We start from the raw sequence: 23,744 nt of genomic DNA, 5'->3' as shown, positions 1-23,744 counted from the left end.
TTCTCCCTCTTTGATATATGTCCGAAGGTACCTGTTCACACATTACACTCTAGAAACACTGTTAAATCATGTTTTTGAGGACCTTCGGAAGCCGAAGGCCCCCAACAGTAGCCCCTCGCAATATTAATTTGTTTGAAATAATAAATTCAGATTGCGATATGAACGAAGGCTTTATGCCGAAGGTCCGAAAAAACACCTTCCCTTTGCTAGAATAGCAACATTCAATGACAAGTGGGGTCTTTCAACTTTCAACGCATCAAGCGTATAAATACGGCCATACCGCAAACTTATTTTGCACGCTTTCTGGCCAACCACTCCTGCTCACTCATCTTTTAGCTCTTGTGCACTGTGATCTGCTAAGTTTTTAGCTTTGAAGCTTCGGCTTTTAAAAACAGTTTTTTAGTGTTTCCGAAGATGTCTGAAGCTGCTAAGAAGGCTGCTGCTGAGATGAAGCTGAGTCTTGATGAAGAGAAGAACTTAGGGTTTCTTATAGCAATGTCGAAGACCAACACAGAAAAGATCACCAGGGAAATTCTGGAAGGGCTGTCTGAAGATACTGGTGACAGTGAAAGTTATGATGTGGACAGCGGTGGCGAAGACTCCGAAGATCGCCCCTGGCGACCAAGCCATTCAGTTTATGGTAAATCAACTATCAAAGAGAATCATCTTGTTAATATGAAAGGAAGGTATTTCCGGGACCTGTCCATTGTGAGGGCGGACGAAGGGGAAAAAACTTGTCCACACCCTGAAGAAAATGAAGTTGTGGTGTATCGAAGCTTTTTGAAAGCTGGATTGCGATTCCCCTTGAGCAGCTTCGTCGTGGAGGTGTTGAAAATCTTCGAAGTCTATCTTCATCAACTTACTCCCGAGGCAATTATAAGGCTAAATATCTTCGTGTGGGCCGCGAGAAGCCAAGGTCTGAAGCCTGACGCAAGAAGCTTCTGTAATGTTCATGAATTATTATATGAAACAAAGCCTTGGGGCAAAGAACAGTATCATAACAACTTTGGCTGCTACAGCTTCGTCTCTCGGTCCGGGGCAAGCTGTCCCGTACCAACCTTTCGGAAGAGATGGCCCGGGGATTGGATGACAGAATGGTTTTATGTGAAGAATGACTTATCAGCACGAGAAGACATCAAAGGTATAATTATGCGTCCTATTTGGCAAAGCTTCGGCCTTCGGAGGCCGAAGGTTAAAATGAACGAAGCCGCCGAAGAGTGCCAAAGAGCCTTCGGCGTTGTCTGCTCTTTTATAGGAACAAGGGACTTAGTACAAGAGCATATTGCCTTCAGGGTGTGGCCGCTTGCGGAGAAATGGGAAATGCCACAAGAAACCATTAAAGAGGCCGACGAAGGTGGACTTGTCAGGTTTAAGTACACTTTTAAATTTGGAGATAAATTTATTGAGCCAGATGATGAGTGGTTGAAAAGCATTGACAATTTAAGTGATGAGCTGCTTGGGACATACTCGAAGGCCGAAGATACTGCAATGTCAGCAGCCTTCGGAGGCCGAAAAAAGAAAAGGCTGAATCGGGTATTTGATGCCATCGGGTTTGCCTACACTGACTATTGCTACCCCATTCGAAGGCAGAAGAGAAAAAATACAACCTCTGCAAAAGAAGAAACTGCAGCTGCTCCTAGCGAGCCAGAACCGAAAAGGAAGAAGATAAAGGTTCTTTCTTATCGACCGCGTTATATTGAACCAGCTTCGGTGCCTGAGTTTACCGGAGAGACTTCTTCGGCCACCGAAGCTGAAAAACCAGCCAAGCCAACTTTGCTGCCAGAAGTCACAGAAACAGCCGAAATACCAACGAAGACAAAATTGGAGCAATCAAAAATTTTGTTACCAGAAACGAAAGAGAAGGCCGAAGCGCCATTCACAGAAAAAATGGAAGAGGTAAAGGAAGCAAGCGAGGACTCCAAAACATCAGGAGTTTTGAGTCCTGTGGCAAACATTGAAACAGTAAGAAATCAAAAGGTGCCAGCAGTGACTCCGAAAAGAAGGAGAATGGCTAATGTGCTAGATGTGCTGGAAACGATCAAATCTTCAAGCACCCCTCCGAAGAAGGCTGCCGTCACTCCTGAAACAACAGTCGAAGCTTCGGGTTCTAAAGCTCCAGAGCAAGATACTGAAGCCGAAGCTGGGCCCTCAGAGCCCTCAAAGGCAAAAACCTTGGAAAGTGAGGCAGAAAAAATAACAAAGCCAACTTTTGCTGAAGGAACTGGTGTTGTTACCCCCGAAGCATCCAAAATTCGCGATTATATTTTTCGTCATGCTTCGGGGAAAAAATTAACAGAAAAAGAAGAACAAGAGGCCCAACACTATGCCCAAAAGTTGAAATATCCAAAGGGGGCGTTGATATTTAATGGCAGTGGAGAAGAAGATTTCTTGTATTGCCTCCCCGACAGCAAGGAAATTTCTGTCTGTCGGGAGATGAGCAGAAGCTTCGGATTTCCAACTTTAGAAGACGGACTTTCGGTGCTGTCAAAGAACGATCTGGCTGACAGCCTAGCTTACAACAGTTTAAAGGTGCGACAAATGGAATTCTTATATTTTTGTTGAATTCAAAATTTTTCGTTTGTTTAAAACTATTGACACAGACATATTCCTGTCTGCAGGGCCTGATACTCAGCAATGCCCTCAGAGCACAGAAAGATGCTGAGGACGAAGGATGTACTATAGCCCTGAGCAACCTTCGTTCCGAAGTAATTGAACTGAGGAACGAAGGTCTCGAAAAAGACAAAATATTATACTCATTGATAGACAAAATAAAGGAGGACGAAGCTGCTTTCAAAAGTCAAGCTGAAGCTCAGAAACGCGAAATTGAAGACCTTCGGAAACAACTGGCCAGAGCCAAAGAAGAACGTATACTTGAAGAAACAAAGCGTGAACTCAGCGATCAATGGGCAGATCATCTAGAAGTGACTGTTGAAGAGCTTCGTTCGTCCAAAAAGAAATGCTACAATAAATCTGTAGATTGTGTTAAAAAATTAAAGGCTAGCTTCGCCAAGGTCGGCGCATTCTCAAGTGAAGAAAATTTTTTGAGGGGCAATCCCGAAAGTGTCATTGAATGGATTGACCACGAAGCTGAAGCCTTCGAAGAAATTTTAAATAGCCGAGGAGATATATGTGCCTTCTCTGGCGCCAGAGGGATTGCCACCATTTTAGAGAAGAAGGGCTGTGAGCATGTGAAAATTTTAGCACAGTCCGAAGCTGCTTTGTCCTTTGAAGACACAAAAGATCCTTCGGCCGAAGCTAGCATAATTGGTGGAAAGTTTTTTACTGATATCTGGGATAACGGTGGCCGAGAAATGGCAAGAGAAATTATTCAGAGAAGTGAAAAGGGCATCCATGATGCTAGAGAAGTGGCAGAAGTTGCCGAAGGGCAAATAGGTATTAATTAGTCGCACTTATTGTGTTGTAATTTTTATTTCAAACTTTACTCGCAGTTTGTAATAGTAATGCAAAAATATTCTGTTTCCTCAGAACCTACTGGATCGTCTATTGACCCTCACATCAAAGAGGATGACGAAATCAAACAAATGGCCGAAGCTATCATGGATAAAGTTGTTGAACAACTTCTAAATGAGGCTGCCGAAGTAGTATTAAGAGAAGACTAGATGTTATTAGAAAAAACATTTGAAGTGTGATCTATGTAATATTTTGTACATTTGAATGTAATATATAAGTCCCTTTTCATTATTCAATTCTTTACGATGCATGAAATTCTACATACATACCATTTTTGAGCCTTCGGCGAAAAAACACCTTCCCTTCTTTTCATGCTTCGTGAAGAAGACATTCTCCGAAGCTGTACAATTTCGATATTACTCTGATGAGGCTCATCCATGCTTCGTAAAAACATTCTCCGAAGCTGTATTCCGAAGATTATCATTGTATTTCCTCATGACTTTACACAATTTTCACTTTCTCAAAGCGTCCTTTCAAAGGTTGATACGGTGTCCCCTTCTTTTGCCATATGCAACATGATGTATGATGCTTATGCTATGCAAAATGGTGTGATGATGTTATGTTATGCAAATGACGTTTGTTCCGAAGATACACACAAAATATCTCTGTAAACTCTGCATTCCCTTAGGAACGTCTTTGGAGTTTCTTCGCCTTTTACTTAGGCGGTATCAGCGTTGACTTTTCGCTGTAAGCCTCCCTTAGGAGCTTCTTCGCCTTTTACTTAGGCGGTATCAGCGTTGACTTTTCGCTGTAAGCCTCCCTTAGGAGCTTCTTCGCCTTTTACTTAGGCGGTATCAGCGTTGACTTTTCGCTGTAAGCTCTGCATTCCCGTAGGAACGACTTTTGAGCAGAAAACTTACACTGCGCTCCCTTTGGAACGGCTTTTTGTGACTTCATCAACTTACTCTGCGTTCCTTAGAACGACTTTCTGTTGCTTCGAAGGATTTTTAATAATTCGAAGGTCCTCCTTGTTAGCTTCAGGGACTTAAGCCTGTGAAGAAAATGGGTTTTCCTCGTGGGAAACAACGAAATTATTACATGAAAACTAATAATGTTCTTTGTTTCACAGAAAATAAAACTGAATAGAAAAGACTGCTATCAAAGGTAGGATATGTGTCAATAAATGTGCTTCGACTCTGGCACAGTGCTGTTGACTGTGCGAGCTTCGGATTGTTCTCTGAAGTCCCTTTGGTGTGGGGCATATTGACTCCCTTCTGGCTGTTGACCCTGTTGCAGTGGAGGTGGAGGCGGAGGCTGCTGCCAGGAAGCTTGAGGTTGACTTGCCGAAGCTACAGAAGCTGCAGGGTGGTTGTCTATGTATTGTGGGATGTAAGGTGGATGATACGAAGCAGTGTGCATGACCTGCTTCGGCTGAGCTTGTTGAGATGCAGCTTCGGCTATTTCCTTTTGCTTCTGGATTGTAATATGGCACGTCCTGGTGGTATGGCCCTTGCTTTCTCCACAGAACAAGCAAAACAGTTTCCTTGGTTGATCTCCGAATCTTCCGCCGAAGCCCCTGGCGCCTCTGCCTCTTGGAGCTGGTGGCCGGAAGAAAGTTTGTTGTTGCCCCGAAGCCTGTGAGGAGCACTGCGGTCTGTTCTGCTGACTCCCCTTATCATCATTCTGAGTGGGGTTATGGATGGACCTGACATGCCTCGGATAGGATCTTCCTCCGAAGCCCCTGGTCATTTCAGAAAATCTGAAGGCCTCCTCCCTTCTTTGGCGAAAGTCATTGTCAGCACGAATGTACTCGTCCATCTTTTGGAGCAGCTTCTCCAGGGTCTAAGGAGGCTTCCTAGCAAAGTATTGAGCAGCAGGTCCAGGACGAAGCCCCTTGATCATGGCTTCGATGACAATTTCATTGGGCACCGTTGGTGCCTGCGCCCTCAAACGCAAGAACCTTCTGACATACGCCTGAAGGTATTCTTCATGATCCTGAGTGCACTGGAACAAGGCTTGAGCAGTGACCGGCTTCGTCTGAAATCCTTGAAAGCTGGTCAATAACATATCCTTCAGCTTCTGCCATGAAGTGATCGTTCCTGGCCGAAGGGAGGAATACCAGGTCTGAGCAACACTCCTGACGGCCATAACGAAAGACTTTGCCATTACTGCAGCATTGCCACCATACGAAGACACTGTTGCTTCGTAACTCATCAAGAACTGCTTCGGGTCCGAATGGCCATCGAACATGGGAAGCTGGGGTGGCTTATAGGACGGAGGCCAAGGTGTAGCCTGCAGCTCAGCGGACAGAGGAGAAGCATCATCGAAAACAAAATTTCCATGATGGAAATTGTCATACCAGTCATCTTCATTGAAGAAGCCCTCCTGATGAAGGTCTTTTTGTTGAGGCCTTCGGTTCTGCTCATCGTGGGTAAGATGACGGACTTCTTCAGAAGCTTCGTCTATCTGCCTCTGCAGCTCAGCTAGCCTGGCCATCTTCTCCTTCTTCCTCTGCACCTGTTGATGTAGCATCTCCATGTCCCTGATCTCTTGGTCTAGTTCATCCTCCTGAATCGTCGGGCTGACAGCCTTCCTCTTCTGGTTTCGGGCCTCCCGAAGAGAGACGGTCTCCTGGTTGGGGTCCAGCGGTTGCAGTGCTGCAGCCCCAGTCGCTGAAGCTTTCTTCGGCGCCATAGCGAGGGTCTATAGCTTCCGAAGGTGTTCAAAAAAAACTCGAAGTGGAAGTGAGTTCACCGGAGGTGGGCGCCAATGTTGGGGACTTGTTCTCAAATGCTAAGAGTTAAGAACAAGGCAACATAAAAAGTGTTAAGTGTTAAAGTCCTTCGTCCTTCGAAGCATTATGTCCCTTCGGGAAATAATGAGTTTCGGACGAAGGTCATAAGAGACATACCTTCGTAAACATAACAAGTAATGACGAAGGATTCATATAAAGCATGAAATATAATATAAGCATCATCATAGAATCATTTCTATTTTATTAACATGGAAAAATAGAAATGATTTCAAATTACAAATGTACCTTCGGTCCTGAGAGAAGGTAAAAAGTACAAGCGTGACGCAAAAGCAAATGCCAAGTCCGTGTGAACAGTACGGGGGTACTGTTCACCTATTTATAGGCACGGGATACAACCCATACAAAATTACATACATGCCCTTTACATTTGGTGATAATTCCATAGCAATCTATCGAGGTCTAAATGGCCTTTTCATCTTTAAGTCGGTTCCCTTTTCTGCGAACATGCCGAAGCTTTCCTGCTTCACAGCTTCGGCACTGCCAACCTTCGTATCTTTTGAGGTTCTCCCTCTTTGATATATGTCCGAAGGTACCTGTTCACACATTACACTCTAGAAACACTGTTAAATCATGTTTTTGAGGACCTTCGGAAGCCGAAGGCCCCCAACAGCTCCCATGGCTCAGGATAACGAGGGTTACATTTTATACCCTGCCGGTTATCCTGAGCACAAAATTAGGAGAATTCACTCTAGGAAGTCTCACTCTGGCTCTAATCATGCTTTTATGTATAAGAGTGAGGCATCTAGCTCTAGGCAATCAACCCATGTTAAATTGCCTAAAAAGAAATCTCCTATTGCATCAAATGATCATAACATTTCATTTAAAACTTTTGATGCATCATATGTTTTAACTAACAAATCAGAAGTAGTTGCCAAATATGTTGGGGCCAAATACAAGGGCTCAAAGACTTGTGTTTGGGTACCCAAGGTGCTTGTTTCTAATGTCAAAGGACCCAAGACCGTTTGGGTACCTAAGAACAAGGCCTAAACTTGTTTTGTAGGTTTATGCATCCGGGGGCTCAAGTTGGATAATTGACAGCGGGTGCACAAACCACATGACTGGGGAGAAAAGGATGTTCTCCTCCTACGAGAAAAACCATGATCCCCAAAGAGCTATCACATTCGGGGATGTAAATCAAGGTTTGGTCAAAGGACTTGGTAAAATTGCTATATCTCCTGACCATTCTATTTCCAATGTTTTTCTTGTAGATTCTTTATATTACAATTTGCTTTCTGTTTCTCAATTATGCAAAATGGGCTACAATTGTCTTTTTACGGATATAGGTGTTACTGTCTTTAGAAGAAGTGATGATTCAGTAGCATTTAAGGGAATGTTAGAGGGTCAGCTATACTTAGTTGATTTTTAATATAACTGAACTCGACACTTGCTTAATCGCTAAGACTAACATGGGTTGGCTCTGGCATCGCCGACTAGCCCATGTTGGGATGAAGAATCTTCACAAGCTTCTAAAGGGAGAGCACATTTTGGGACTAACAAATGTTCATTTTGAAAAAGACAGGGTTTGTAGCGCATGTCAAGCAGGGAAGCAAGTTGGTGTTCATCATCCACACAAAAACATCATGACGACCGACAGGCCACTTGAGTTACTCCACATGGACCTATTCGGCCCGATAACTTACATAAGCATCGGCGGGAGTAAGTATTGTCTTGTTATTCTGGATGATTATTCTCGCTTCACTTGGGTGTTCTTTTTGCAGGAAAAATCACAAACCCAAGAGACCTTAAAGGGGTTCTTGAGACAGGCTCAAAATGAGTTCGGCTTAAGGATCAAAAAGATTAGAAGCGACAACGGAACGGAGTTCAAGAACTCACAAATAGAAGGCTTCCTTGAGGATGAGGGCATCAAGCATGAGTTCTCTTCTCCCTACACACCTCAACAAAATGGTGTAGTGGAGAGGAAGAATAGAACTCTACTTGACATGGGGAGGACCATGCTTGATGAGTACAAGACTTCGGACCAGTTTTGGGCGGAAGCAATCAACACCGCTTGCTACGCCATCAACCGTCTCTATCTTCATCGAATCCTCAAGAAGACATCGTATGAACTCCTCACCGGTAAAAAGCCCAATGTTTCATATTTTAGAGTCTTTGGTAGCAAATGCTTTATTCTTGTTAAAAGAGGTAGAAAATCTACATTTGCTCCTAAGGCTGTAGAAGGTTTTTTACTTGGTTATGATTCAAACACAAGGGCATATAGAGTCTTTAACAAGTCCACTGGACTAGTTGAAGTTTCTTGTGACATTGTGTTTGATGAGACTAATGGCTCTCAAGTAGAGCAAGTTGATCTTGATGAGCTAGATGATGAAGAGGCTCCATGCGTCGCGCTAAGGAACATGTCCACTGGGGATGTGTGTCCTAAGGAATCCGAAGAGCCTCCACATGCACAAGATCAACCATCATCTTCAAATCAAGCACCTCCACCAACCCAAGATGAGGATCAAGCTCAAGATGATGAAAATGAAGATCAAGAGGAGCCACCTCAAGAGGAGGACAATGATCAAGGGGGAGATGCAAATGATCAAGACAAGGAAGATGATGACGGTCCAAGACCGCCTCACCCAAGAGTCCACCAAGCAATACAAAGAGATCACCTCGTGAACACTATCATCGGCGATATTCAAAAGGGGGTAACCACTCGATCTCGTGTTGCTCATTTTTGTGAACATTACTCCTTTGTGTCTTCTATTGAGCCATACAGGGTGGAAGACGCATTAAGGGATTCGGATTGGGTGTTGGCGATGCAAGAGGAACTCAACAACTTCACAATGAATGAGGTATGGCATCTTGTTCCACGTCCTAATCAAAATGTTGTAGGAACCAAGTGGGTCTTCCACAACATGCAGGATGAGCATGGTGTGGTGACAAGGAACAAAGCCCGACTTGTGGCCAAGGGTTATTCACAAGTCGAAGGTTTGGATTTCGGTGAAACCTATGCACCCGTAGCTAGGCTTGAGTCAATTCGTATATTACTTGCATATGCTACTTACCATGGCTTTAAGCTCTATCAAATGGACGTGAAAAGTGCCTTCCTCAATGGACCAATCAAGGAGGAGGTCTATGTTGAGCAACCTCTCGGCTTTGAAGATAGTGAGTACCCTAACCATGTCTATAAACTCTCTAAGGCGCTTTATGGGCTCAAGCAAGCCCCAAGAGCATGGTATGAATGCCTAAGAGATTTTCTTATCGCTAATGGCTTCAAAGTCGGAAAAGTCGATCCTACTCTCTTTACTAAAACTATTAAAAATGATTTGTTTGTATGCCAAATTCATGTTGATGATATCATATTTGGGTCTACTAACAAATCTACTTGTGAAGAGTTTAGTAGGATTATGGTTCAAAAATTTGAGATGTCTATGATGCGGGAGTTGAAGTATTTCTTAGGATTTCAAGTCAAGCAACTCCAAAAGGGCACCTTCATCAGCCAAACCAAGTATATTCAAGACATACTCACCAAGTTTGGGATGAAGGATGCCAAGCCCATCAAGACACCCATGGGAACCCATGGGCATCTCGACCTCGACACGAGAGGTAAATTCGTAGATCAAAAGGTATACCGGTCGACGATAGGATCTTTACTCTATTTATGTGCATCTCAACCGGATATTATGCTTTCCGTATGCATGTGTGCAAGATTCCAAGCCGATCCTAAGGAAGTTCACCTTAGGGCCGTAAAACGAATCTTGAGATATTTAGTTCATACTCCTAAGTTTGGCCTTTGGTACCCCAGGGGATCCACTTTTGATTTAATTGGATATTCAGATGCTGATTGGGCAGGGTGTAAGATTGATAGAAAGAGCACATCAGGGACTTGCCAGTTCTTGGGAAGATCTCTGGTGTCTTGGGCTTCTAAGAAACAAAATTATGTAGCTCTTTCTACCGCCGAAGCTGAGTACATTACCGCAGGCCATTGTTGCGCGCAATTACTTTGGATGAAGCAAACCCTTAGGGACTATGGTTACAAATTAACCAAAGTTCCTCTCCTATGTGATAATGAGAGTGCAATACGTATGGCGGATAATCCCGTTGAGCACAGCCGCACTAAGCACATAGCCATTCGGTATCACTTTTTGAGGGATCACCAACAAAGGGGGGATATCGAGATTGCATATGTTAGCACCAAAGAACAATTAGCCGATATCTTTACCAAGCCTTTAGATGAGAAAATCTTTACCAAACTTAGGCATGAGCTAAACATTCTTGATTCTAGGAATTTTGATTGATATTTTGCACACATTGCTCATATATATACCTTTGATCATCTCTTTCCTATGGGAAATGGAGTCTTCGGCGAAGATAAGGCTTCCACTCCACTCCATCGAATTATTCGCCGTCGCTCCACACCGCTCTCCAATTTGGTATAATCTTCACTCCTATATTATCTACCAAAGAGGGAGAAAGTTTGAAAAAGGGCTTATATTTCACTCGCAAGTATCCGTTTTTGGCGATTCATGCCAAAGGGGGAGAAAGTATTAGCCCAAAGCAAAAGGACCGCACCACCACCAATTTCACAAATGTAGTCTTTCAAATTTGTATTAAGAGAAGGTTTTCAGTTGGTATCTTATTTTTTATAATAGAATTTCAAATTAGTATAACCTCTTCAAAATTATTATCTAAAAACCCTCTTGAACACTAAGAGGAGAATTTCATTGAGGGGGAGTTTTGTTTAGTCAAAGGAAAAGCATTTGAAACAGGGGAAGAAAATCTCAAATATTGAAAATGCTTCTTGAAATCTTATTCATTTACCTTTGACTATTTGCAAAAAGACTTTGAAAAAGAATTTCCAAAACATTCAAAACAAATGGTGCAAGCGTGGTCCAAAATGTTAAAATAGAAGAAAGCATCCATGCATATCTTATGAAATGTATATTGGTTAATTCCAAGTAACCTTTGCACTTACCTTTTGCAAACTAGTTCAATTACTGCACCTATATATTTGCTTTGGTTTGTGTTGGCATCAATCACCAAAAAGGGGGAGATTGAAAGGGAAATAGGCTCACACCTTTTCCTAAATGATTTTGGTGGTTGAATTGCCCAACACAAATAATTGGACTAACTAGTTTGCTCTAGTCATAAGTTCTACAGGTGCCAAAGGTTCACAATAAACCAATACAAAGTTCAAATAAAGGGTTCAAAAAGAAGGGAGCAAAGCGACCGAAGGCTGCCCTGGTCTGGCGCACCGGACTGTCCGGTGTACCACCGGACAGTGTCCGGTGCACCAGGGTGGATTCCCTCCAACTCGCTAGCTTCGGGAATTTGGGGAGCCACTCCGCTATAATTCACCGGACTATCCGGTGTGCGAAGCGGAGTAACAGCTAACAGCGCCAACGGTCGTCTGCAAAAGGTGAACAGTGATCAACAGTGCGCGACTGCGCGCGCAGAAGTCAAAGCAGGCGCAGAAAGAGCACCGGACAGTGAATAGTGACTGTCTGGTGCACCACCGGACTGTCCGGTGGCCCCACATGTCAGAGCTCCAACGGTCAGAACCCAACGGCTGGGTGACGTGGCTGGCGCACCGGACTGTCCGGTGCGCCATACGACAAAAGCCCTCACCAACGGTCATTTTGGTGGTTGGGGCTATAAATACCCCCCAACCACCACACTTCAATGTATCCAAGTTTTCAGCCATCAAACCTCATACAAGAGCTCTAGACTTCATTCCAAGACACAAACAAAGAGATCAAATCCTCTCCCAAGTTCGGAATCACTCCAAACAAATTATTGACTAGAGAGAGACTTTTGTGTTCTTTTGAGCTCTTGCGCTTGGATCGCTTTTCTTCTTTCCCATCTCTTGTTTCCAACTCACTTGTAATCAAAACAAGAGACACCAAGTTGTGGTGGTCCTTGTAGTGGACTAAGTGTCCCATTTGATTGAAGAGAAAGGCTCACTCGGTCTAAGTGACCGTTTGAGAGAGGGAAAGGGTTGAAAGAGACCCGGTCTTTGTGACCACCTCAACGGGGAGTAGGTTTGCAAGAACCGAACCTCGGTAAAACATTTCACTGTGTCATACACTCTTATTTGCTTGTGATTTGTTTTCACCCTCTCTTTCGGACTCGATTATATTTCTAACGCTAACCCCGACTTGTAGTTGTGCTTAAACTTTATAAATTCCAGATTTGCCTATTCACCCCCCCCCCTCTAGGCGACTTTCAGTGCCCTTGATCACTTCTTTTACCCATTTATGTTCTTATTAATCATAATGATCTGCATAGGTTAATTTTGATGGGACCCAATAGGTTACCCTAGATTTTGACTATCCTTATACCTTGTTTCACCACTGGTTTTACTACTAAATTTTTGGGTAGTACATGCTATTGCTTTATGTGGCTTTGGGTATAGAGATATTCATCACTTATTGTTATACTTTTTATTATCTGTTTATTATTACTGTTCATGATAAGATCATTATGTTAATGGGAACATGGAGAACCACCCGAGAAAACAGTGCTACCACAAGGGTTTAATGGGATGCCCTTGGCTGATTAACTAGGAAAGCTAGTGGATGACTACCTTACCCAAAGGGGCAAGGGCAGTAGGGGAGTGGTCAGTGTAGGGAGGTCCTTGGGTTGATTTTGCTGCGATGGCGATCAGGCGAGGGATTCCTGCACTGGAGCTTCCTATAAACTGTAGCGGGTTTTCTGAAGCTAGTAAAACTTTGTAAAGGTCTCATAGTGGTACCCTGCCTCGCTTCCTTGGTAGAGGTGTATGGGGTCTGATCAACTCCGTGGCAAATGGGTAACACAACTTGTGGGTAAAGATGTGCAACCTCTGCAGAGTGTAGAACTAGTATACTATCCGTGCTCACGGTCATGAGCGACTCGGACACTCACATGATTAATTTATGGAACTTAAACTCAATTTGTCATTTCATTGCATTTGGGATTATTCTTATTATTACTTTTATTTATTATTACTATGGTTTGGTATTTACTTACACTTAGTAACTGCTAATAAAATTTTGACCAACTTATAAAAGCAATGCTCAGCTTCAACCTTCATTTTGTTGATTAGCCTTACACTTCACATGAACTCCCACCTTTGGCGAGTTCATGCCATATTATTCCCCACAACTTGTTGAGCGATGAACATGTATGAGCTCACCCTTGCTGTCTCACACCCCCCCAGGAGAAGATCAGGTGGTCGAAGAGGAGCCGCCTAGCAGTGAGGCTTTCGACTTGATCTAGGTGGCGTCTCCCAGTCAGCTTTCTAGCGCCAAGGATGATTTCTAGATCCTTTTATATTTATCTTTTATTTTGTAAGACTTCGGCTATGTAATAAATACTCTGATTATTGTGACATTTATCTCTATACACTCTGTGGTTATATATGTTGTCTTCTTTGGCGCATGTATGAGATGCACCCGACTTTGTCTCTTAAAACCGGGTGTGACAGAAGTGGTATAAGAGGAAATGTTGACTGTAGGACGAAACCTAGATAGAAATGGACAAACCCTTACCTACTTATCTTACTCTGATTCATTCTATACTTATCTCACTCTGATTCTTTCTATACTTATCTTGATCCTGTCTCACCTTCTACTGTTCTACTCTGATCATTCTTACCTTTTCTACTCTTAGACAAGATGGATTTCACACCTTGAATCCTACATTTATGACCTTCTTAAGAGATAGGGAACCTAAGATGAAAATTAAACTATTTTCTCTATTTAAAAATGTTGGTTAATTGTTCTGATGATCAATGCCTGATTTGCTTCTTTGATTGATTGAAATAGTATAGACGGGCATCTTAGCGCATGTACCACCATAAGGTAATGTATTAGCTTTAGTAGGTGACACACTAATCTACTTAGCTAATAAAACCCCCGCAATAACATTCCTCATAATTACTCGCCTTATCTACAATTCTTCCTTTCGTACCCTGTGTTTCTAACCCAAATGGGCTACCCCTATAGTGTTATAAGAGAGCACTATAGATGTAATCCTTGGTATGTCATGGTTAAGGCAAAGGCAGTTTATGCACTGTGCTAAAGGAACCATAGAACTCACCAGTTCCAAAGGAGAAAGATTTGAAGTTGGAATTGCAGTAACTACCGCCACCAGACTAGCAGCATTCTTAGTAGATGGGAAGTTTGTTTGTGACAACATCCGTGTGGTTAAGGATTTTCCAGATGTCTTTCTAGAGGAGTTACCAGGGATGCCACCAATTAGGGAAGTTGAGTTTGTCATAGATCTCTTACCTAGGACTACTCTTACTTCCAAACGGCCACACGAGATGTCTATAGAAGAGTTAAAAGAACTTAAGAAGCAGTCAACAGAGTTGCAAGAGGATGGGTACATTTGACCGAGTTCTTCACTTTGGGGAGCATCGGTTCTGTTTGTACAGAAGAAAGATGGATCACAAGGGATGTGCGTGGATTATAGATCCCTTAATGGTGTTACTGTGAAGAACAAGTATTTGTTACCCCGTATTGAGGATTTATTTGATCAGATGAGAGATGTCAGGGTATTCTCGAAGATTGATCTTCGATCGGGTTACCATCAAATGAAGATTAGGCCATCGAGTATTCCCAAGACAGCTTTCTCGACACGATATGGATTATATGAGTTCACGGTTATGTCGTTTGGACTGAGTAATGCACCAGCTTATTTTATGGATCTGAAGAATAAGGTGTTTATGGAGTATTTGGACAGATTCGTCGTGGTTTTCATCGACGATATTCTTATTTATTCCAAGAGTGATAGTGATCATGTGGAACATCTTAGATTGGTGCTACAGAAGCTACGAGATAATCAACTCTACGCCAAGTACAGTAAATGCGAGTTCTGGATTGAGGAGATGCCATTCCTTTGACATATCATTTCTAGTGGAGGGATATCAGTGGATCCTGCTAAAGTCAAGGAGATAGTGATGTGGAGCATATCCACTATAGTTACTGAAGTCCGGAGTTTCTTGGGACTTGCAGGATATTATCGGAGATTTGTTGAAGGATTTTCTAAGATTGCGAAGTCTATGACCTTTCTTTTGGAGAAGGGAAGAGAATTTAAGTGGGACGAGAAGTGCCAAGAAAGCTTTGATCAATTAAAGAAAAGATTGATGTCACCACCAGTGTTGGTTATGCTAGATCTACAGAAGGGATTTGACATTTATTGTGATGCATGTGGCCAAGGCTTGGGATGTGTGCTCATGCAAGAAGGACATGTGATCGCCTATGCATCTCGTCAGTTGCGGAAACATGAATTGAACTACCCCACTCATGACTTAGAATTGGCAGCCGTTGTGCATGCGCTTAAGATTTGGAGACACTACATTATGGGAACCAAGTGCCAAGTGTACACGGATCATAAGAGTTTGAAGTACATATTCACTCAGAAGGATCTCAACCTTAGGCAACGCCATTGGTTGGAGCTCATAAAGGATTATGATTTGGAAATTCATTATCACCCAGGCAAGGCAAATTTGGTTGCAGATGCCTTGAGTCCAAAGGAGCACGTTCATTTAGCTTTTGTTGCCCAGCTACCCGATGAGATTGTTGAGGATTTCAGGAGATTTAACCTGGGGATAGTTGCTCACACTGAAGGAGTCACCATTGAAGTGGAATCTACCTTGGAGCAAGAAATTCATAAGGGCTAGATTGGTGATGCTAAAATTCAAGAGATTAAGGATCTGATTACTGAAGATAGAGGTCCAGAATTCACGGAGGATGAGCAAGGCACTGTATGGTTCAAGGATCGGATATGAGTTCCGGAGATTGATAGCCTTCGTGAGACTATATTGAAAGAAGCCCATGATTCTGATTACTCTATCCACCCTGGTAGCACTAAGATGTATCAGGATTTGAAGCAAAAGTACTGGTGGTATGGACTTAAGAGAGATGTTGCTACTCATGTGGCTAAGTGTGATGTGTGTCAAAGAGTCAAGGGCGAACATCAAAGACCAGCTGGACTATTGCACCCGCTTAAGATACCCGAGTGGAAATGGGAAGAAATTGGTATGGATTTTATTGTTGGACTACCCCGCACTCCTGCTGGGTATGACTCTATTTGGGTAATTGTGGACAGATTGACAAAAGTGGCTCATTTCATACCGGTGAGGACTAATTACACGGGAGCCAAGCTAGCAGAATTGTATATGACTCAGATAGTTTGTCCACATGGAGTGCCTAAGAAGATCGTGTCTGATCGAGGATCACAGTTTACTTCTCGGTTTTGGAAGAAGTTGCATGAGACCTTGGATACACAGTTGAATTTTAGTTCGGCCTACCATCCTCAAACTGATGGACAGACAGAGAGGACTAACCAAGTGCTAGAGGATATGTTAAGAGCTTGTGCTCTTAAACATGGCAGAAGTTGGGATAAGAGCTTACCATATGCAGAGTTCTCTTATAATAATAGTTACCAAGCCAGTTTGAAGATGTCACCATTTGAGGCTTTATACGGCAGGAAGTGCAGGACTCCTCTATATTGGGATCAGACTGGAAAAAGACAGTTCTTTGGGCTTGAACTTATACAAGAGGCAGAAGAACAAGTGCAAATCATAAGGGAGAATTTGAGAATTGCACAATCAATGCAGAAGAGCTATGCTGATACCCGGAGAAGACTACTAGAGTTTAAGGAGGGTGATCACGTGTATCTGAAAGTATCACCGATATGGGGTATGAGGAGATTTAAAGTTAAAGGAAAGTTGTCCCCTTGCTTTATTGGACCTTTCTTGATCTTAAAGCGAGTGGGAGAAGTTGCATATCAACTGGAACTACCCGATCATCTTCCGGATGTACATGATGTATTCCACGTGTCACAACTGAAGAAGTGCCTCAGGGTACCTGAGGAGCAGCTACCAATGGAGGACCTCAGTGTTCAAGATGATCTGACTTATACGGAATATTCTGTCAAGATTCTTGACACTTTGACGCGAGTTACAAGAAATAAGGTTATAAAGATGTGCAAAGTGCAATGGAGTCACCATGGAGAAGATGAAGCTACTTGGGAGAGAGAAGAAGAGCTTCACATAGATTTTCCCCATCTTTTCCCTAGTCCTTCCTAAATCTCGAGGACGAGATTCTTGTTAAGGGGGGTAGGATTTGTAATACCCAAAATTGTATACAAGGAATATATAGTGGTCTTCCTATTTCGGTATGCCATGTATTCATCATAACAAGAGCACACATATACTTAAGAATGATCAACCAAAACGAATGATAAAAAAATGGAATGTGCATCATGTTGAAGCTTGATTTTGTGTGCATTTTGTGATGATATAAAAATAGAGTAAAAATAAATATTTTAATACCCAAACTGGAATTTAAATTCTAAAGGAAAAGAGAAGAAAATGGTTACAAATAAGGTAAAATAAATATATATATATATATATTAACTAAATTCAGATTATGTGGTATTTGAATTTAAGTATTTGACCTAAGTTTGAACCTCACAACAGATAGGAAATTCAAACTTGAAATTTAAAATTTGAGATGAAAGTAAATAAAGAAGGAAAATTGAAATAAATAAATAAAAAGGAAAACTCAGGTTACCAGACCCACTTGGGCCGGATTCGCCTGCGCGGCCCAGTCTTCCCCCTGCGCTCGGCCCAAATAACCCCCTTGCCTCCACGCGGCCCAGCAGCGTTGCTGCGCCGACTAGTGGACCCGGCACGTCGGTCTCATGCCGCGCGCTAACTCCGCCGTGTTGACTGTGTCGCGTTGATTCGCTCGCTGCCGGTTGCCCCCACTCACCAGATCCGTCCTCAACGGCTTCATGGAGACCTCGGCGGAGCTCGCGGGCACGATCACGGAAAGCCGGGTGCGAGTCCGACCGATTCCAGGGATATTAGAGCTAGCACCACAATTTCTCTCCTCCTCATCCTACCCTCGCAACTTTCCCACCAGCACCGCTTGCGCTGTTTCAGGGATTCTTGCCGAGAGCCGGGTCACGAAAAAGGGTACACCGCCGTCGTTCTGTGGAGATCCTCGGTGCCCAACATTGGTCATCGGGCTTCGCGGTGTCGTGGCGAAGGCGTCCGCTCCGCGCCTGGCAGGATCGGCGAGCCTGTGGCCGGGAATTGCTCACCAAAGGGGCGCACGACCTTTCACCCTCTGTTGAACGCCGCCAGTTTAGGTGAGTTATCTGCGCCTGGATGAATTACCCTCCTTCAATTCGCTATCAATCCAATTGTGTGTAGAACCAAGGATTCGGGTGTTTGGTGTGGTGTGGCCTGGGATCGAGATTTCCCGGCGATGGACCACCGCAGTTGGCCCTGTGTCGCCGTGCTGCGCTCCTGGCGGTAGTAGAAGGGTGTCACGCCGTTGATCCGTTTACCGACGGTGGAGATTAGAAGCCGTGCGTACCGTTTCAGCCGAGCGAGCACGACTGTGGATCCATGATCCGAGGGTGGCACGTTGATCTCGGTTATGTTGAACACGGTCCGTTGATCACAGATCGTATGGCTATTGCTGTGTATCGGTTCAAAGTGTGAGAAGTCTAATCTGGGCCGTCGGTTTAGATCTGACGGTTCGGATCAGGCGTTATCTCTTCGCGGGCGCAGTTTTGCACCTAGGAACCTCAGTTTTATTGAAAACAACCCGACGTCCACGCAAGGGACTCTCTGAGTCTTAGAAATATTTGCATCGTAGCCCCTGTTCTTCTCTGTATTTGAGCCCCAGTCCAGAAAACTCAAAAATCAGATAAAATAAAATAGAAATAGATTTTTAATGTATAAATAAATGTTAGAACTTGTTTAATTTGTAGAAAATGCATATGAACTCCAAATTTGTCCATTCCAGTTCCTAAATTTTTGTAATGTTATTGTCTAACCATTAGTGCCTATGTTTTGGCATGAAACACACATTAAAATTTATCTAGTACTTAATCTTGTATTAAATACATAAAACCTTCAGAAATTCATATCTTAAAATCTATAACTCCAAATTTAATGATTCCAGTTCCTATGATCTTATTTTAATGTCTAGATTATTATGGTGTATTTTATTTACATGTTTGGTGTGATGTTAATTTTTGCTATACTATGTATGTATTGTGTTGATGCGAGTAGACGAGCAAGCTACTGAGGATCCTGAGGTTCAGCTGGTAGAGACTGCTGAGCAGGAGCTCATTGAAGGCAAGTTGTGCCCTTGATCACTTCTTTTACCCATTCATGTTCTTACTAATCATAATGATCTGCATAGGTTAATTTTGATGGGACGGTACCCAATAGGTTACCCTAGATTTTAACTATATTTATACCTTGTTTCACCACTGGTTTTACTACTAAATTTTTGGGTAGTACATGTTATTGCTTTATGTGGCTTTGGGTATAGAGATATTCATCACTTATTGTTATACTTTTTATTATCTGTTTATTATTACTGTTCATGATAAGATCATTATGTTAATGGGAACATGGAGAACCACCCGGGAAAACCGTGCTACCACAAGGGTTTAATGGGATGCCCTTGGCTGATTAACTAGGAAAGCTAGTGGATGACTACCTTACCAGAAAGGGGCAAGGGCAGTAGGGGAGTGGTCAGTGTAGGGAGGTCCTTGGGTTGATTTTGCTGCGATGGCGGTCAGGCGAGGGATTCCTGCACTGGAGCTTCCTATAAACTGTAGCGGGTTTTCTGAAGCTAGTAGAACTTTGTAAAGGCCTCGTAGTGGTACCCTGCCTCGCTTCCTTGGTATACTAGCCGTGCTCACGGTCATGAGCGACTCGGACACTCACATGATTAATTTATGGAACTTAAACTCAAATTGTCATTTCATTGCATTTGGGATTATTTTTATTATTACTTTTATTTATTCTTACTATGGTTTGATATTTACTTACACTTAGTAACTTGTCAGGGACCATAATTAGGGGTACCCCCAAGACTCCTAATCTCAGCTGGTAACTCCCATCAGCACAAAGCTGCAAAGGCCTGATGGGCGCGATTCAGGTCAAGGCTCCGTCCACTCAAGGGACACGATCCCGCCTCGCACGAGCCCAGCCTCGGGCAAAGGTAGCCGACCCAGGAGGATTCACGTCTCGCCCGAGGGTCCCCTCAAGCAACGGACGCACCTTCGACTTGCCCGAGGCCTAGCTCGGGCAGGCTTCGCGGAGAAGCAACCTTGGCCAGATCGCCACACCAACCGACCATATCGCAGGAGCATTTAATGCAAGGATCGACTGACAACTTATCCTAACGCGCGCTCCTCAGTCGACAGGGCCGAAGTGACCGCAGTCACTTCGCCGCTCCACTGACCGACCTGACAGGAAAACAACGCCGCCTGCCCTGCTCCGACTGCTGTGCCACTTGACAGAGTGAGGCTGACAGCAGCTAAGTCCAGCCTCGGGCGCCATAGGAAGCTCCTCCTCGCCCGACCCTAGGGCTCGGACTCGGCCTCGACCTCGAAAGACGGACTCTGCCTCGCCCGATCCCAGGGCTCGGACTCGACCTCGACCTCGGACGACGGTCTCCGCCTCGCCCGACCCCAGGGCTCAGACTCGGCCTCGACCTCGGAAGACGGACTCCGCCTCGCCCGACCCCAGGGCTCGGACTCAGCCTCGACCTCGGAAGACGGACTCCGCCTCGCCCGACCCCAGGGCTCGGACTCAACCTCGACCTCGGAGGAGCCTCCACCTCGCCTGACGTCGGGCTCGGACCGACCACGTCACAGGGGGCGCCATCATTACCCTACCCCTAGCTAGCTCAGGCTACGGGGAACAAGACCGACGTCCCATCTGGCTCGCCCCGGTAAACAAGTAATGATGGCACCCCGCGTGCTCCATGACGATGGCGGCTCTCAGCCCCTTACGGAAGCAAGGAGACGTCAGCAAGGATCCGACAGCCCCGACAGCTGTACTTCCACAGGGCTCAAGCACTCCTCCGACGGCCACGACATCACATGAACAGGGTGCCAAAACCTCTCCGACAGCCACGACGGCATGTACTTAGGGCTCTAGCTCCCCTCTGCTAGACACGTTAGCACACTGCTACACCCCCCATTGTACACCTGGGCCCTCTCCTTACGACTATAAAAGGAAGGTCCAGGGCTCTCGTACGAGAAGGTTGGCCGCGTGGGAGAACGGGCTGGCGGATAGTCTCTCTCTCTCGCTCTCCCTCGCGGACGCTTGTAACCCCCTACTGCAAGCGCACCCGACCTGGGCGCAGGACAACACGAAGGCCGCGGGTTTCCCCTTTGCCGTTTCTCCCCCCTTTGTGTTCCGTCTCACGCCGACCCATCTGGGCTGGGACACGCGGCGACAATTTACTCGTCGGTCCAGGGACCCCCCGGGGTCGAAACGCCGACAGTTGGCGCGCCAGGTAGGGGCCTGCTGCGTGTTGACGAACAGCTTCCCATCAAGCTCCAGATGGGTAGTCTCCAGCAACCTCTCCAACCCGGGACGATGCTTCGTTTCGGGAGTCTTGAGTTCATGTCCCTCGACGGCAGCTACGACATGATACTCCTTCCTCCGCCGCGTGACAACGACAATGGCGGTTGTCAGCCCGCCCGCCGGCGGCGGAATCGACGACGTCTTCCCCACGTGGTGGAAGAGCAACATCCGGGTCTGTCCTGTCACCTTCCCCACCGACGGAGGAGGAGGCGGGGTAGGCATGGCCAAGCAGGAGGCGGCACCTCGTCGGCTGTCGAGCGAGTCGACGGCGCCGGCGCCCCAACGGGGGACACGTCGGGCGTTGACCTCGCGTCTGAGACGAAGATGAGCGTCGTTTCCCCGCAACACGCCAATTCCAAGCAGACGGACGACGCCAGCATGCTCGCGAAGGACTTGCTGGGCGTTAGCCTCGTACCTGAGACAATGGTGCAGTCCATCCTCGATGCGACTTCGTCACCACCCGTCGATCAAGAGGTACCGTCCGTTTCCCGTTCCATGCCTTGTAGATTCAGTTGCGACCCACCAAGCGACCCCGCTTCGGTGGACGCTTTCATAAAGGCATGTCCAAACCCTCCGGGGTATCATATGCGGTCACCCTAGGACCGGCTGACGGCCGTCTCGACCTACGGGCCCCTGGTTTTCGAGGAAGATGACGAGCCTGACTCTGGTTGGGATTTCTTCGGGCTCGATAACCCCAGTGCCATGCAGGACTTCATGACCACATGTGACTACTGCCTCTCCGATTGCTCCGATAGCAGCCACAGCCTCGGCAACGAGGACTGTGGCCCAAGTCGCGAATGCTTCCACGTCGATCTAGGGGGTCTCGACGAAGGCAACCATCTTGGTATGCCGGAGGACGGTGATCCCCCTAGGCCTGCGCCTCGCGTTGACATCCTTCAGGAGCTAGTTGTGGTCCCAGTCCCTGCGGGGGGTCAGGACGCACAGCTCAAGCAAATCCGCGAGGTACAGGCCAGGCTCGACGAGGAAGCAGGACAACTTTTGCGGCTTCGGCAAAATATCAGGCAGGAGTGGGCAGGCCGAGCACCGGCCGGAGAAGCGCGTCACCTGGCCCAGGACGTCCAGCACCGCATCGCCGACGATGCCAGGGCGAGGCTGCCCCGGGCTTTCAGTGGGGTCGGCCAGAACCTGGCTGCAGCGGCGATACTACTCCGAGCGATGCCGGAACCATCCACCACCGAGGGGCGGCGTATCCAGGGAGAGCTCAAGAATCTCCTGGAAGATGCCGCGGTCCGACGGGCCGAGAGCTCTGCCTCCCGAAGGCAGGGGTACCCCCCGGAGCATCGCGCTGCGACTTCCTGATTCATGCGGGAAGCCTCGGTCCACACCGGGCGAACGCGGAACTCAGCGCCTGCGGCCCCGGGTCGCCTCGGCAACGGGCACCACCACCGCGACCGTTGAGCCCACCTCGACGAGAAGGTGCGCCGAGGCTACCACCCCAGGCGTGGGGGACGCTACGACAGCGGGGAGGATCGGAGCCCCTCGCCCGAACCACCTGGTCTGCGAGCTTTCAGCCGGCCCATACGACGGGTGTCGTTCCCGACCCGGTTCCGAACCCCGACTACCATCACCAAGTACTCGGGGGAGTCAAAACCGGAACTGTGGCACGCGGACTACCGGCTGGCCTGCCAGCTGGGTGGGACGGACGATGACAACCTCATCATCCGCAACCTTCCCCTGTTCCTCTCCGACGCCGCCCGAGCCTAGCTGGAGCATCTGCCTCCTACGTAGATCTCCAACTGGGACGACCTGGTCAAAGCCTTCGCCGGCAACTTCAAGGGCACGTGCGTGCGCCCTGGGAACTCCTGGGATCTCCGAAGCTGCCGCCAGGAGCCGGGAGAATCCCTCCGAGACTACATCCGGCGATTCTCGAAGCAGTGCACCGAGCTGCCCAACATCACCGACTCGGATGTCATTGGCGCGTTCCTCGCCGGTACCACTTGCCGTGACCTGGTGAGCAAGCTGGGTCGCAAGACCCCCACCAGGGCGAGCGAGCTGATGGACATCGCCACCAAGTTCGCCTCTGGGTAGGAGGCGGTCGAGGCCATCTTCCGGAAGGACAAGCAGCCTCAGGGGCGCCAGCCGGAAGACGTCCCCGAGGCGTCCGCTCAGCGCGGCGCGAGGAAGAAGGGCAAGAAGAAGTCGCAAGCGAAACGC

The sequence above is a fragment of the Zea mays genome, chromosome 10 (genome assembly GCF_902167145.1).
Source record: "Zea mays cultivar B73 chromosome 10, Zm-B73-REFERENCE-NAM-5.0, whole genome shotgun sequence".
NCBI classification, from domain to species: Eukaryota; Viridiplantae; Streptophyta; class Magnoliopsida; order Poales; family Poaceae; genus Zea; species Zea mays.
Note: the sequence above shows the minus strand (reverse complement) of the source record.